Source organism: Pteropus alecto, unplaced genomic scaffold, assembly GCF_000325575.1.
Source record: "Pteropus alecto unplaced genomic scaffold, ASM32557v1 scaffold81, whole genome shotgun sequence".
Lineage (NCBI taxonomy): Eukaryota > Metazoa > Chordata > Mammalia > Chiroptera > Pteropodidae > Pteropus > Pteropus alecto.
In genome coordinates, this window is record NW_006433378.1 from 14,251,547 (window position 1) to 14,268,588 (window position 17,042).

A 17,042-nucleotide genomic window follows, 5' to 3' on the forward strand; every position below is an offset into this window, starting at 1 on the left:
ATATGCCAAGGAACATCATCATCAAATTTCAGAAAACTAAAGACAATGAAGAAAATAATTAAAGCAGCTACTGAGAAATTAAGAATTATCTATATGTGAAGAATAACTTTAAATGCCATAGATTTGTCATCAGAAACAAGAGAAACTAGAAGAAATTAGGACATTTTTTTCAAGTCCTAAAAAAAAAATAAACTTTCAACTACAAAATCTATATTCATTGAAAATATTTTTTGGGAATGAAGGTGAACTCAGAATATTCTGAAAAGAGAGAAAACTGAGTATTTGTCTCTGTCATATCTATCCTAAAAGAATGGGTAAAAAAAGTTATTTAACCATAAATAAAATAAATGATAAAAGAAGGAAACTTAGACCATCAGGAAAGAAGAAAGAACAAAAGAGAGAGAAAAACTTGGGTTTTTCCTCCTCTTTAGTTTTCTTAGTGATGAAAAATGATTCAATTAAAAGTTCTAACATTATCTTATGAGATTCTCAATGTATTAAAAGGAAATACTTAAATTTGATGGTAAAGAGACTTAAATGGAATATTCCTACACTTTACTTGACCGATAAAATGTTGACGCCAGTATTATACATGTATGTTATATATTTATTATGTATTTATAATGTGATTCTTAGAAAAAAGCATTAAAAGTTTATAATGAGATACATTCATAAACTCCTTAAATACATCAAAATAGATGTATTTCCATGGAATTATGCTGAGTGAAAAAATTCAATTTCAAAAGCTTGCATACTCTGATTGTATTCACATACATTATTGAAATGACAAAATTATAGAGATGGAAAATAGAATACTCATTAATAGATGTTAGGGACAGAGTGAGGAGGGGAATAAATGTGCCTCTAAAGGAGTTGTACAAAAAATTGTGGCGATGAAACAATTCTTTATTTTGAGTGTAGGGGCGATTACATATGATAAAACCTCATAAATATGAGCACACACAAAGAGATGTGTATGTCAAACCTGCAAAATGAAAATAAATTCTGTGAACTCTACCAAGGCTTATTGCTTGAATCTGACATTGTACTATAGTTACATAAGACAATACCAGAAGAAGGAATGAGGTGTATGCAGTACTGCTTTATACTATTTTTATGTCTTCCTGTGAATATATCTTGATCTCAGAACAAAAATTTTAAAAAAGAGACGTGGCTACACAGTCTGCCTATTTATAAATTATAAATAGATAGAAAAATAGTAATAAAACTTTAGAAGATGCTTTTAAGTCCTGTCTGCAGAAAATTATAAAGTTCGCTGAAATACATAATTAAATTGAATGTTATATAAGGAGAAAGGGTAAGAAAACTAAATAGCACAATGCTATCAAATTTCAGCAAATTATTGTATTATTTAGTGTCATTGCTAGAAAAAAATCCCATAGAATTCTTTGTGAATTTTCATATTAATTATGAGAATGTAGACAAAATTGATAGGACCAAGAATAGCCAAAACCCTTTTGAAGAAAAATATGCTAGCTGACTTGGTCTTCTATAAAGTTATGAAAATAAAGCAATGTTTTATTGACCAGAAACAACCAATTAACCAATGGAAATTATATATGTGTATATACATATACATATATACATATATGTACACACATGTATGTCTATTACCTATGACATATTCGGCATTGAATGTCACGGGGAGGATGATAGACTTGTAAATGTTGCTGAAACAATTAGCTATGATTTTGAAAATAATATATATTAAGTTAGTTTCCAACTGTTGATTTTCAAAGTATGTTCCCTGGTCCAGAGCATTAGTATCAACTGGGAACATGTTAGGATACATAACCTTGGGCCTCACACCAAAATGACCAAAGAAAAATCTCTGAGTTTGTCCAGCAAATTGTGTTCTAACAACACATCTAAGTGATGTTGAGGCATGCTCAGACATGAGGACAACCTTTATAACCAGAAATCCAGCCTTGGTGGATCAAAAACCTTGATATACAGAGGATGTTTAAATATTTTCAAATAAAATAAGATTTTTTTTTTCCGATTTTAAGATGTGAGAGATTTTCTTAAACAAGACTCAAATTCTGCTAACTATAAGATAATAATAAATTTAATCATATTGAAGCTAAGTATTTTTATAAAAAGAAAGGGAGAGATCAAACCCAAACTTTAAAGATTTTCATAGTATTAAGAATATATTAGGAACTTCTATAAATCAATTAGAAAATACAAGCAAGGCAAGAGAAAAATGGGGGAAAAAATATATGGCAGAAAGTAAAGAATACAAATGGCGAGCAAACATATAAAACAGATACTAAACCTCATTAGATACCAGAGAAATGTAAATTAAGCCATGATGTGATACTATTTTATACCTACTTGATTAGCTACAACTAAAAAATATAATAATACCAACTAATAACTCTGATTTAAGGTAGTATATACTACCAAGGGTGTATATATATATATACAAATATATGAGTCCCTTGGTATTATATTTCTTAGTTGTGTCTGTTTAAACATTTTTACAGTGGTTCGCATAAGATAGAAACTTACGCTTCTCTCATATAAAATGTAAACAGTCCAGGTCAGATATGGTGTCTGTGTGTGACGAATCTGTCTACATTTTGCCCTTACAGCTGTAAATTGGATCTACCATACAGTCCAAGATGGCTCCTACTTATCTGTGATGAGAAAACACCTCTTTTGAGTTGCTGCCTAGGCATTTTACAGTACGACAGTCCTACTTACACCCAGAGTCTTGATGTTTAAATAAGGACCTGAGGTTAAGATTCCTGCCACAAGTTCTCACTTTGCTTTTCCCACAACATCTTTTAAAATAACTACTTAAAGCTGAGCTTGTGAAAAGTTAGTGACCTCCCCCACAGCCACCTATTATAGGTGCTTGCTTATCTAGCTACTGCTGATTTTCTCCTGCTCACTGTTGACCTTACTCTGGCCCACTGACACCCAACACCATCTCCCATTTCTGGGATCAGTAAGTAATAAATCTTATGACTTCTTTTTCATGAGTGTATTGAAACCGTGCCTTCAGTCAAAACAACCCAAGGTTTCACTTCCGAGAAGTAGGAGATTGGATGCTGAGGGAGCTACGAGCCAATCCTGTGTGAGTAGCTTATGCCTCCTCATTCAGCAGGTCACAATCTACATATTCTTAATGTAATACTCCAGCCATGAGCCCCCAACACATCGTCATCTCAGTATTTTGACCAATAACAAGTAGAAAGACTAAGAGAAAGATTCCTCCTTTGATGATATTTTTTGTATGCTGCCCATGAAATCTTCTAATAGTCACTATCCAGATTTCTATATACCTAGCCACTTCTAAATTTAAGGGAGGCTGGAGAAAGTAATGTATAATCTAGTGGACTGGTTATAAGAAAAGAAACAGATACTGAAGGATTACTAGCAGCTTCTGCAAGTTCAAATTACATGCTCATCCAAAGGTAATGACAGTCTGTCTGAACAACATTTTAATAATGTAATATCTCTTTTCTTTGAACTAAATTTTCATCGAGATTTTCTCTTTACATATTGAATTATTATGTGTTTCTTATTTATTTGCGAAAGGTCATAGAGTGTTTAAAAGCATTAGATCCTCTTCTCATGTTCACTGCAAGTACTGATTTCTAGTTGTTTTTTTTTCTCCCCAGAATCTGAAATTATCTTGTTTAATAGATTACTAGTTTCATTTCTAGTTTTTTATATTTCTTCTAATTTTGGTTATGTATATATATGTATGTATGTATATATATGTGGGGTTTGTGTGTGTGTATATGTGTGTGTGTGTGTGTGTGCGCGCGCGCGCGCGCGCACGTGCGTATGTGTGTATAATGTATATGTTTTTCTGGGTAGAATTTTTTACTTACATTTAGTGAAATACATTATTTTTCCCTGTGACACCTGAATATAATACATTACTTTAAAAGAATTTAATCCAATGTTTTTAAATTTTACTGTAATCTCCAGATTTATATGTTTTGATATTTAAATATGCCTTTTAAAATGCATTTAGAATTTATTTTGTAGTATGAGGTAGGGCTTCACCCCCCACTCCCATAGTTAGCTTGTTGTTCCCTCTGGATGATGTCATCCAGAGGATGTGACTGCTGGTTGACCCTAGAGCGGGACCTAGGCCATGGGAGGTGCCCCAGCCCCACGCTGTCCTCGGAATATACATTCTGCCCACCGCTCCCACAGTTGGAATCATTTTCAAGGACACAGCCTTGGAAGAGTAAGGTTCTGTTGAGACCATCTGTACCGTGCACGTGACTGATCCCCTGAAGGCCTTTATACAAAAATTAAAAATTCTGGCGGATATGGAAATCTACTTGTCTTATGGCCCAACCAGACAAGCCTCATATGTAGGTTTCTTTGCTTTTCAAACCTTCCACTTACCAATCTAGAGTGAGCAGTCTCTTTCTTCAGTCCCTCCCTGTCCCTGCATGTACAGGGGCCAATTTATGGACCAAAAGTTCCTAGGTAAGACTTATTAAAAAATCAACATATTCCCAGTAAATTGAAATGATACCTTTAATATACTTTTAAATTTTTATGTGTTTGGTCTCCTTTTTGCATATTTATCTTATTTTTTAATCAATCAGTCTATTCTTTTTACTACTTTATAATACAAGAAAATAAATTTTCTTGATTTTCTTAATTTTATTCTGTTTTGTGATCATTTTGTCAATGACGATCCTTTACCATATTTATTAGATTGCCAAAGTTTATAGGTCAATGGTAAAGAGCATTGATTTTTTTTACAATATTAACTTTGTAAAGAATAATTATTTTTATTCAAATCTTTAATATTTCTCAATAGAATTTCAAAATTCAAATAAATTACTTTAGGTTTATTCATGTACACTTTACTGTTATTTTTGTTTGATCCTTTAAATGATATAAAATTCCATTATATTATTAGTTTATTATCATATGTCTGTCTAATCTTATTGAATGAATGTGATGTTGATATTAGTTTCCAGATATTTTGACTGGGAATTTCAGGTATTGAGCATTTCATATACAAATGATCATTTTTCTCTTATTTCAAATTTGAATGGCTATTATTTTTTTTTTACTTTTGTTCAGTAGATTGATTAGCAATTAAGAGCAATGTAAACTAATCAGCTAAAGAGGTCCTCTTTTATTACAACTATGGAAAGATAATCTGTCTCTTATCCTTTCTTCTCTATATGTCTGACTTCATTTTTTTCTTCACTTCTAGATTTTTTTGGAATGAATTTTGTTTATTTATATTTTCCTGGAAACTAGTAGATTTCATGAACATTAGGTAGTCTGTCTTTTTAATTGAACAAATCTAACATATTCAATTTTATAAATTAATTTGTGGGTCTGTAGTTATCTCCATTTTCTCATTGGAATTTTGTGCATTTTTACTTTTTTCTTATTTGAAAGAATATTAAGTTACTTTGAAGTGGATGCATTTTTATTGTTTTATTTTTATATCTACATAATTACATACATTTGATTTATACATTTTATTCTCATCATAGCTTGCTTTAATTATAATTTTTCCTCTTAAAATTTATTTTTTAAAAATTATAAAGTTCAATATTTTAGATTCTCCTTTTATTTTTAAATTTCTTTTTAAATTAAATTTATTGGGGTGACTGGTTAATAAAATTATATAGGTTTTAAGTGTATAGTTCAATAATACATCATCTGTATATTGCATTGTGTGTTCACCACCCTGTCAAATCTCCTTCCATCACCATATATTTGACTCCTTTTACCCTTAATCTACCTTCCCCTCATTTTCACATTCTTTCTCTCTCTCTTTTTCCTTTGTTCCCTTTTTCTCTATTTTTGCTTCTCACTCTCAGTAATATTCTTTTAAAATAAAGATTTTTTTTCTTCCCGAATATTCTTTTAACAATATTGAATAGATTCTGAGATTTAATGTTTTAATAACAAATATTCTTGTTTATGAATTCTAGTTTTGATGTGAATGTCTTTTTACCTTTTAGAGTGACTAAAATATTAAAGATGGTTGATTTTTTAGTTTAATCACTCTTTTTATTTTTAATTTGCTTAAGATCACCCAGCTAAGATGTAGTAAAAGTTAGTATTTTAATTCAGAGTTGAACTCTAGAGACCACATTGCTTATGGATGTCATTTAATTGTGCTTAACTGAACTTCTCTGAGTTTCATTATATATAAATGTGATGATCTAAGGAAAAAGTATCAGTTTCTCTTTATTTTTTTCACACAAATACTAATAGCTTCATCTTTTCTGTATTCCACAATGTTCTCATTTTGTAAAACATTTAAAAAATAGAATACATTTTAGTGCTATTCAGAAATATGTTTTGAAATTCACTGAAAACTACTTTGCCACAAGAAAAATGAGGCTTTATTGCTTCTTTAATGAGTAGAACTAACTTATAATTGGCCTGATCCTATAGGAATTCTAACAAAAAACAAGAAAATGGGACTCTCGGCAGGAGCTTATTAAATTTTCCTATACACAGAAGAGTAGTCAATTGTTTTCCAGACAGTTTCTAAAAATTAACCTAGTGCTTTTCTAACTAGAGCTCGGACACGCAGTTTGACAGTTCTGCAAAAGATATTAAGACCTTATCTCTGCAAGATAAAACTTGAGAAAGTTGAGGTCACAGTTACTCATCCTGACAGCCCTACCCTTCTCAGCTGTCATTGGAAGAAAGGAGGATCCAGAGTGGGGTACAAGGGTAGGGGGAGGTATTAGAGATACAGTCCTAGAATAATTTTTAGAAGTACCAGCAGAGACAAAGGAAAATTGGTGGCCCTGAGAAAAGAAACAGACTTCTTAGGACTCATGTCCAGGCCTTTTGCTTGAAATTCCTCTTGAAACAAACACCTTGCTAAGATAATCACTGTGTCCTGAACTTAAATGTTCTGGTTGACATCTATCTAAAAAGTTTCACATGTATAGTACAAAATGTTCCATCCATGACCTAGTAGTTTCACAGATTAGGACAGTGGTGGTTTTGAGAGCCTTTCCTTGTCTTCTGTTTTGCTCCTGTCTCAAGTTTAATAGATGTAGTTTTTTTTTTTTCCTCTGATTTTTTCTTCTGTAGTATATTTTATGGAAATAATAGAAACTTGTTTGACATGAAAACCAAAAATTTCATCTTTGTTTTAATCTCTGAATCTTAGCTGCTTAAAATTAAGAAATAATTTAAAAAATAACATAGAGCATCGTATCATAGTACGAGCTGTGCATTCAATTCAAGGCAAGCAATAAAGTTGCAGCTGCTGTGCTTTAAAAAGGGACCATTTTAAGCCACCATTGTTCATATTTAGAAAAATGGATATTAGCTGAGAAATCATGACATTTTCTCTACTTTTTCCACCTCTTCTGTGAAGTATTTTTCATAGCCCTTTACTTACTTTTTTCACTTTGTTGACTCACTTTATGCAAATAAACATTTATTATTTGTTTAAATATCTTAGTCTTAAGCTTTCAATATGTGAGGTTTGTACTTTTTTATCTGGAACATCTGACTTTCATAATTTTATGATTACTTAAACATTTATTTTTCTATTGAGAAATAGATTTGTTATATATATTTTTTCCTTTTTTATACTGTCTTACAAGTCTTTTATCTTAGTGAGAGATCACTCACTATTTACATTCAGTTAAACAACAAAGAAACAAACATCGTTAAATTGTTATGCACATGGAAATTTTGTCAAGCTACATCCCTGACATACTTAGATGGAAATCTCCCAATTTCCATCTAATTTAAAGTCAAGAAATTCAAGAGATTCCTTTTCTTCTCCCTTCCCAAACTTTTACCAGGACAACAGAAATATGAGGGAATTTTTAACCCAGATTACAGTTTGAAAATTATTATTTTTACATTATATGTTTTGTCCTTCAAGCAGATATTTAAATCTAGAATGTTTCTATTTCAATATTTATGACACTTGTTTAAAATTAACTTTATATTTTAATCTTTTTAGAATTTATTCAGTAGCCTTCCAGAAGGATGGTATGCCAGGTTATCCAGTGGAACAACTCTCAGTATGACCTATTTAAGTGTAAAATTTTACCTACAGACAGGGCCTTACATGATTCCAGTCAGTTTACCCCACTAAGAAAGCCACCATCTGGTGTCTCTGCAGTGATCTCAGCAAAATTGTTAGGTGCATGGAAAGGAAATCTAGACTCTAGGATAAGAAGGAGTAATATAGATCAGTTATAGCCTCGGAGCCAACTGAAGTTGCAAAGATTCTAGTTAGTTACACTAATATATCTTTCATTATTTTTCACAGAAATTGTCAACAATCGTGTTTTTGATAAACGAGTTAATCTGAGCATTGTAAAGGAGGGAATATAGGGATGTTTTGGGCCCACCCAAAGCCCCTTCACTGATCTCTTGCACCTCTTTCTGACTGCTTTGATTTGCCTGCTAATGGCTGCCAGTTGTTTTCATCAGAGCATGGTCCTCAAGTAAGGGGAGGTGTCTCGCCCAGAAGGATATGCTGCTGTTCTTCCTAGGACAGCCATCTAGCCAGAGCCTCTCTGACTGGCACAGGGGTGTAAAGTACCAGTGATGTGCCCTCAAAGTGGATGCACTCTGTGGTGTCATTCGTGTTCCAGATTGCCCATGAAGCCAGGCTAAGGCTTGCCATCAGTTTGCCTCTCATCTTTGTTTAGTTATCTAGCTTGTTCAGTCCAGCTTCTCTAAGGATACTACTTCAAGAGTATCTTTATAAGAATTTCTATCTTAGACTTTCCTAAGACAGGGTCTTGATCTAAATCAGTATTTCTTAGATTTTCTGAGATGCTGAATATCTGAGATTATCTAAGGTGATATGAAAAACAACTTTATTTCAATATTATAGTATTGGAGTGAACCTTTTACCCTAAAATTTTGAAATGTTGCCTTGAGTTTCCTGAAGTTTATTAAAGCAAAAAAAAAAAAAAATCTTAGGTTAATCTGACTTTTAGTACTCTGTTTTTTGTTTTTCTATGCTTTTTCTTAATTCAAATTTATCTCTATTGCCAAGGTATAGAAACTGCTTTGTTTTTTTGTTTTGTATTGTTTTATTTTATTTTTTTAAATATGGGGCGACTTTTCTATGCACATATACAGTTTTTTTTTATTCTACAAAATATTTAGTTTTAATTAATGGAGAATGAATGCTTATTTTCTAAATAATCTCATCAATGAATATTATTTATTGGTCTTATAATAGGTTGCTATTATCTTTATTATATCATTGATTATTTCAGTTTTGTTTACATATTCTCTATATTTTATGAAAACATGATTTCAAGCTTTTTTCTTCTTTCCAAATTCAATTTTACATACCTCTATATTATTCTAATTTGTTTATTATAGTTTAATTTTATGACAGTAAGTCTGTGCTCTACTCATCTTTCTTTAGATCTCAGGCACTGTATTTTTACATCAAATATTTCTCTCTACATGATTTTTTAAATTTTACTTTATAAACACAATTAAAAATAATGTGCCTTTTTTTTACTTCCAACTCTAGGCCAACCTAAGAAATATAGTCACCATCATATTGAATTAAAATATCAGCTTTGGTACAGAAAAACAAATTTGGTAAAGTGTATTTAGATCTGTGGCTAAAGTGTTTCCACATTGTCCCTCTCCATCACTGTCCCCAATACCATTCTTGACACCAGGTCATCTTAGCTGGGAAAGTGGGTACCTTCAGAGTTAGTTCATTTAGCTAGTTTTAGTGATAAAAAGGGAAGAGCAATAAAACAAGACTATGAGTAATACACTAATGCTTGCTGTTTTTAATACTTTTTCTCCACTCAGTCAAGAAACGTATACCAATAGATATAATTCACCTTCACAACTAAGAGGCACAGCAAGAAGGTAGAAATGTTTCTCAGGAGAAGCCCCTCCACATGTAAAGAGGGGTCCATGTAAATGGAGGTTCCTCTTGCCAGAATCATTACCAAGAAATTTCTAAAAATGTTTGTGGAATCTTCAATGTGCCATTTGTAAACAATAATGATAACGACGCATTCCTTTATTTTTTCCTAAGCTTCTCCCTCAGAGGCAGAAATCCATATTTGAATATGTTCATACATTTATCTCTAAAGAAACTTAATTTTTCAAAACATATCGTCTACAAATGTATTCTTTTGTTCTGATCCCTGCTTACTTCTCAGACATATATACTTGAGAACATAACTGAAAAAACAATTCCTGATGCGTACCACTTCCAAGATTCTTCCTTTCCTTCGAATCCTCCCTCCTCCTCTTATTGATTAAGACTACATGTTTCTGCTCTTAATCTTCAAAATGAAAACACTCCTTGGATTGTGTTTTCAGGGATATGTGGTCTTCGAACTAATGCAGAAAGAAATTATGCTAATAAAGATAGAAATGCTTCAAAAGGTGTAACCATCTCCTCCATATATGCACAAAAATCCTTGTTTTCTAGTTTCAGTAGTCAGAATTGTCAGTTTTAATGAACATTGCAGTCATTACAAGTAGTTTGGTGAATATTTTTAGCCGTGACATATGATAAATATTTTTAACAAAATTTGTTCATCTGGCTAGATTGATTTTCTTATTTTGTTTTTAATTATTACATATATTTTTTTTAATTTAGAGAAGAAAATTAGTTTCTGAAAATATTTAATGACTTTCCCATAACCAGAGTCAATAAGTGGAAAAGCTAGGGCTCTAACTGAGGCAGTTCGAATCCAGAGATTTAGTTTTAGAAAGCTATGCTTTAAAATGCCATGCTGTCATCTCTCTTCCTCTCTTATTCTCGCTCTTTCTCTCTTGCCTGCATTTCTATCATTTATCTTCCCATTGATCAGTCTATCTGTGTATTTATCATTCTATGAATCTCATCAACCAATACATCTGCTTTTTTATATATGTATTGCATATATCCTCTCATGCTCGAATGATAAAATTGATGAAGCAGTTCGACAATATAATTCAAATATAATACTGTCATACATTTATTGAATGGATGTTATGTCATGAGAACTACAAAGAAATAAAAAAGCAATAGACAAATGCAAGATGAGTTTTCCGGGTTTAGAAAAAAATTAATTTTTTCATAAATGTAATTATAAGAAACTTTCACATGCACATACACACACATACACACACAGACACACTTAAGAGCAAACTCACCCACATAATATATTTAATGTATAAGCATATAAAAGTTACCTATGTAACAAATGGTTCTGTCCAAGAAGAAGCTCTATCAATGCACATGAAATATGACCTACTACATGCAATGTGTAACTAGTATGTAGGGAAGTATTATTCATAGGAAGAAAATATACTACTAATTAAAATAAATGAAATAAATGTCATCAAACAAAAGCTACATCAAAAAATTAGTCTAGATTATTTAAATATGTCCCGTTAAATTATACTTTCTTTGCTTTTGTTTTTAGTATAGTATCCCCAAATAAATTTGCCTATTACTCAAGGACTCTGTGGAAATTGAAAGTTATTTATCTTAAGGATATTATATTATTTAGTTAATATACATAATGTATATTTGTTTATAAATATATAGATACGTGTTGTGAACTATAGCACTGAAAACTTTTCAGTTAAATTTCAAATGAAAAATCATATTGTTTAACTTATTTTGGCCATTTCATTTAAGAAAACCATTCTATAAAATGGAAATAAATCTTACGAAGGATTATTCAGAGTATGAAGAAAGTCTCAATTGCTAAAGTAGGTCAAGAGCAATTAAATTTCTTCTTAACCTGTCTACTCACAATTTAATTAATCCTATAAATTATGTTTTTACAAAGTTCTTTTGAAAATATTGCTTTTGTTTTTATAAGCTGCTAAAGTCACATTGACACACATTTCTTATTTCCTATCAACCATTTTCTTTCATTATAAAAGTCATTTTGTTAGGGTCTTGCTTTCTTTAATAGACTGTATTCATTAGGGCAACTGACCAACTGAAGAATGCCTGCTGCTTTATTCAAAAGATGTAGCTCCTGGAGTTTTGTGTTTAATTCATTCCATTTTTCCTGGTTCATAAACCGTGAAAACTTTGATTTTATTCAGTATTTTTCTCGGCTCTCCAACTGAATCAGTTTCTAAGCAATAAGATGTATGGGTGAGTTCTATCTTCTCTATCAATATTCTTTCTTGCAAGAATTTATTTTTTAATTGCTAATATGGGCCTCTTCTAGGCTAAGTATTTATGTGTGACTATTGTACAAATGTGTTATACTGAATGGTTTTAAATCTTCATGCTTCGTGTTATCAAATCTATGAGAAAAAGAATATTAGAAAAGCTCTTTTAAAATTTTAAAATTTATATCTCTAACTTTGATTTAATTAATTACTGTGAACATAATAATTTTAGCATCTAAAGGGCTTTTAATAAGCACTTTGACAGAGTGTTTCTTTTACTATGCAATCTGTCTTTTGCACTTTGTTGGTTCCAATATTCTCAGGTGTGGAACTCTCCTCTGAACAATTTTAGAGTAGCAGTCTCTTGAGAGTGTGACGGGGCAAGGGATGGAAAAGAAGTGCCAGCTTGCTTAATAGAAGCTTTTCAATTACATACTTGAGCACTATGTACATAGTTCTTTATCTTGCAGCTCATTATGGGATTCAATCAATAAACTTTGTTGGGGAACAAAAAAACTACATCTTTACAGTCATCACTACTTTTATTATTATGGAAAAACACTATATTTTATTATTATATTATAACAAGATATAATATATATTTATGTTATATATTTATATACTATGCATAATATTTATTATTTATAATTTATTATATTATAATAGCTAATATAATTATATCTATTATTACATTTTATATTTTTATTATACCATGAGAATTCATGTTATATATTAATATGAACTCGTATGTAATTTCACTTTTAATATTTTAAATATTTATATCAATGTATTTCAATATAATTAGATTATTTCTAATTCTAAATATTTTATTTTATGAATTTACAAAATGTAAGGGTGAATGAAGAGACAACAAGCAAAAATAGACATATGGGACTACAGTAAACTTTAAAAATTTTTTTCAGCAAAGGATACGATCAACAGAGTAAAAGGCAACCTATTAATGAGAGAAAATATTTGCAAATTGTACTTCTGATAAGGAGTTAATATCAGGAATATATAAAGAACTTCTACAGTTCAACGACAAAAAAAATCAATGAACAGACATTTCTCCAAAGATGATATATAAATGGATGACAAGTAGTACATAAAAGAATGTTTAATATCACTAGCTATCAGAAAATGCAAATATAAACCACAGTGAGATATCCATTACATCCATTAAGAAGACTAATTTTAAGAAAACAGAAAATAACATGTCAGCTGCAATGTAGAGAAGAGGGAACCCTTGTGCTTTGTTGGTGGGATTGTAAAATAGGCAACTAGTATGGAAAATGGTAAGAGAGTTTCTCAAAATATTAAAAATAGAACTGTCATATAATCCAGCTATACCACTTTTTGGCATATATTTAAAATAATTGAAACTAAAATCTCAGATATTTGCATGCCTACATTCATAGCAGCACTATTCACAGAAGTCAAGAAAGTGGAAGCAATACAAATGTGCATCAATGGATGAATAGATAATAAATGTGGTATATTCTGTATATAATATAATATATATTATAATACATATTATATTCTGCACTTTTGTAGCATATAATATGTATTATAATATATATTTGAATATTTGATCATTTGAATAAACTAAGACTTACCATATTCCTGAACTCTATAACATCTTTTATCTGCTGATCCTTCCTTGCTTCTGAAAAAAGCACAAATTGAAAGGGAAGTTTATAAGTTTCATCTCAGGTATGAGTAATAACTTGCAATACAGGGCAGATAGATGGAAATTATCTCCAGATCCCTATAGTACTAGTATTAATGACAATTAATGATAATGATGATTTATGTTGGAAGACCTTTGAATATGAATAAGTGGTTGTAAAACTGAAATTTCACCCTTATGAATTCACATGCAATCACATATTTATAGAACTTCCCAAAAGACCAGGACTAGCAATTGCACTGAATTATTAAATTGGATCTGGTCTTTCAATTTTATGTTTTGGAGCTACTTTTAGACAGCAGTGCTCATTAAAAGAAACGGTTAACAGAATTAAATAGTGGCTTTTTTTTTTTTTTTTGGAAAAAAAGAATGTTTAATAAATATGAGTTTACTTCTGGACTCTCGATGCTGTTCCACTGGTCCATGTGTCTGTTTTTCTTCTAATACCGTGCTGTTTTGATTATTGTTGCTTTTCAAGCAGAGTGATGCTTCCAGCCTCATTCTTTTTTCTCAAGATGGCTTCGGCAATGGAGAAAAGCTACTGTAAATGTCTGCTATTGAGGTCAATGCCCGTGCAATCAAAATTTATTTCTATTGGGACTACCTAAGTGATATATATAGCCCATCTTCTTGAATTATAAACTAAAAGAAAGAAGCCTGAAGCATTCATTGGCTATCTTCTGCCCCATTGGTTGATGGTTTGTGAAATATTAACTCGTCCACTTTACTAGATTGCACTTATGCCCTTAATGAGTGGGTTTCTAAAGAAGCATCATGGCAAAAAGTAAAAAGAAGCATCATGGCAAAAAGTAAAAGAAGTGGGTTTCTAAAGAAGCATCATGGCAAAAAGTAAAAAAAAAAAAACAAAAAACAAACAAACAAAAGGAATGGTGCCTACTTGAAGTGGATTTTAGAGTAATGAGAGAATAAAATTATTTTGTTTTAAGCTACCCAGTTCATGGTCCTTTGTAACAGTAGCCATAGGAAATGAATACTCTAGCATTCTGAGGTAACTAAATTGTTATCTAGTGTCTTGATGGTGTCCTCAAGAAATGCCATCATTTTATTATAGCCATTTTATTGAGATGGAAGTATTATCTTGTTTTCATAAGCATTTTTATAATATGTGATGATGTTGGGCATCTTTTCACATGCTTATTGGTCATTTATAAATCTTATTTACAGAAAAGTCTATTCGAATTTACTATACTTTTAAAATTATTTTCTTAGTAGTTACTCTGGGAATAATAATATGCACTTAAATTATCACATTCAATTTAAAAGTGATAATAGCTTTACTACAATAAGGTCGTTACTATTACTAATAATTCTTGTGGGTACAAGGTGTTTTACAGTCTTCTAATTTAGTGACATACCTAATCTAAGGAAGCTGCTGATTTTCATGGCCAACCTGCTCTGGTTTAACTACCATATTACAGAGCTACATGGGAAATAGAAGCTATTCTAGGCTATAACATGATAGAGTCCTATTATTCTTACCCAAAGTTCAGTAGTTTTTCATAAATAGCTACTTCCCAACTTATTGCATGTTTGGTTGATTTTTATAGCACTAAAGGGTTGTTTTGGATATCGTTTTTGTTCGGTGTCATTACCAAGCTGATGGAGAATGGAAGGTTTTGGTGGTGAGATGCCCAGCTGGAAGAACACACAAGGGGTCAACATGAGAATGAAAGGCAGGCACCAACATTAATGCAGGGAGCACGCTTCTATTGTAGGGAGCACACTTCTATTGCAGGGAACACACTTCTGCTTCTGTTCCTCCTTCTGCTCCCCAGAGGACCGCATGGGCCCCACATATGTCAGAATACAATAGTGGCATTCTGCCACACATGTGTGGTACAATAAGCCGAATTATGCTTACATACGTTAGGTGCAGGCACCCTACTACACTAATGTAACATTCTTAAATCCGGGGTCCTATTCCTAGCCGTGAGCCTGGGTCACAGCCAGACCTGGGACCAACCAGGCCTGGGACCCACATTCAGTGTTATTATTTTTTTATTTACAGGAAATATTTGGAATACAAATTTGTGTTTACTATGTTTAAATTGTTGTAAAATTCCTAATAATGTTGATTTTAATATTCCCGTATTCTTCCTTTTAGATGCATTCCTAAAATAAGGGTTTTTTGACGCGGATGGTGAATAGGGATGACCATCCTGGAATTCTGAGGGTTAATTAAGTTTTAAAGTAATGTATATTAATACCATAACCATAAATATGTGAATGGACAATGCTATTGTCAATAGGGCCACCATTTCTAAAATGGTTTTAGCATTTTATGTAGTAAGATTTGCTGTTTCCTCTAGTAACAGTGATTATGTTCTCTCATTGAAGTGTTAGAAGAAAGAAAATCTTAATTTCTGATTTCTACCTTAGGTGTGTTACTTCTCCAGGATCAAGGCATCCACCTACATTATAGAGACATGGATGGCTAACGAAGAGCTAAGAAAACAAAGGTAAAAATGTTTTCTCAAGCCAAGCTTTAGGTTATTTGCTAGTGCCATGTCTTAGGCAATGAAATGAGCCCAATGCAGGGGTGGGGGAAAGAAGTGGTAAAAAATTCAATCTGTTTTCTAAAATATAAAATATGAGTTATTTTAGTGATGCGTATTGTGCAAAAATGCTTAGTAACATGAATACTTAGTGGCACATTCTTTCAAATGCATTGTGCTATTAAATATAACAGATTAGAATCACAATTTCTCCATATGATTAAAAAGCAGCTGTTGCACTTATTCATCTACACCAAATTCATCTCATAAATACACAAATTTTATTTAAAAATCTGGCATACTTATTAAGGAAATATTCATCACATCATTAATTTTCACACTATGACCTGCATGTTATCAGAGTGGTTACTTCTCAGCATTACCATAATTAATGTTAAGTTCAAAAATGTCACATGTCAAAAATACTTTGCAAATCTAATATTCATGACCCAAGGTTATAAGAAATGTATTAGTACTAAAATTTAAACTTCTATAGAACCTCTGTTTTTACTTTCCAGTGACATTAAATAACAATAAATAACATTAGAAGAAAGATGTTACTGGCATATAGTTACAATACAAGATTCATTTTTTAAATAAAAGACAAAGTTAAATAATGTGCTTCTCTGGCAGGAATCATCTTTACGTTAAACAGTGATCAGAAAAAGCTTCCATGTAGAGTAGCCACAAAAGGAAAGCATAAC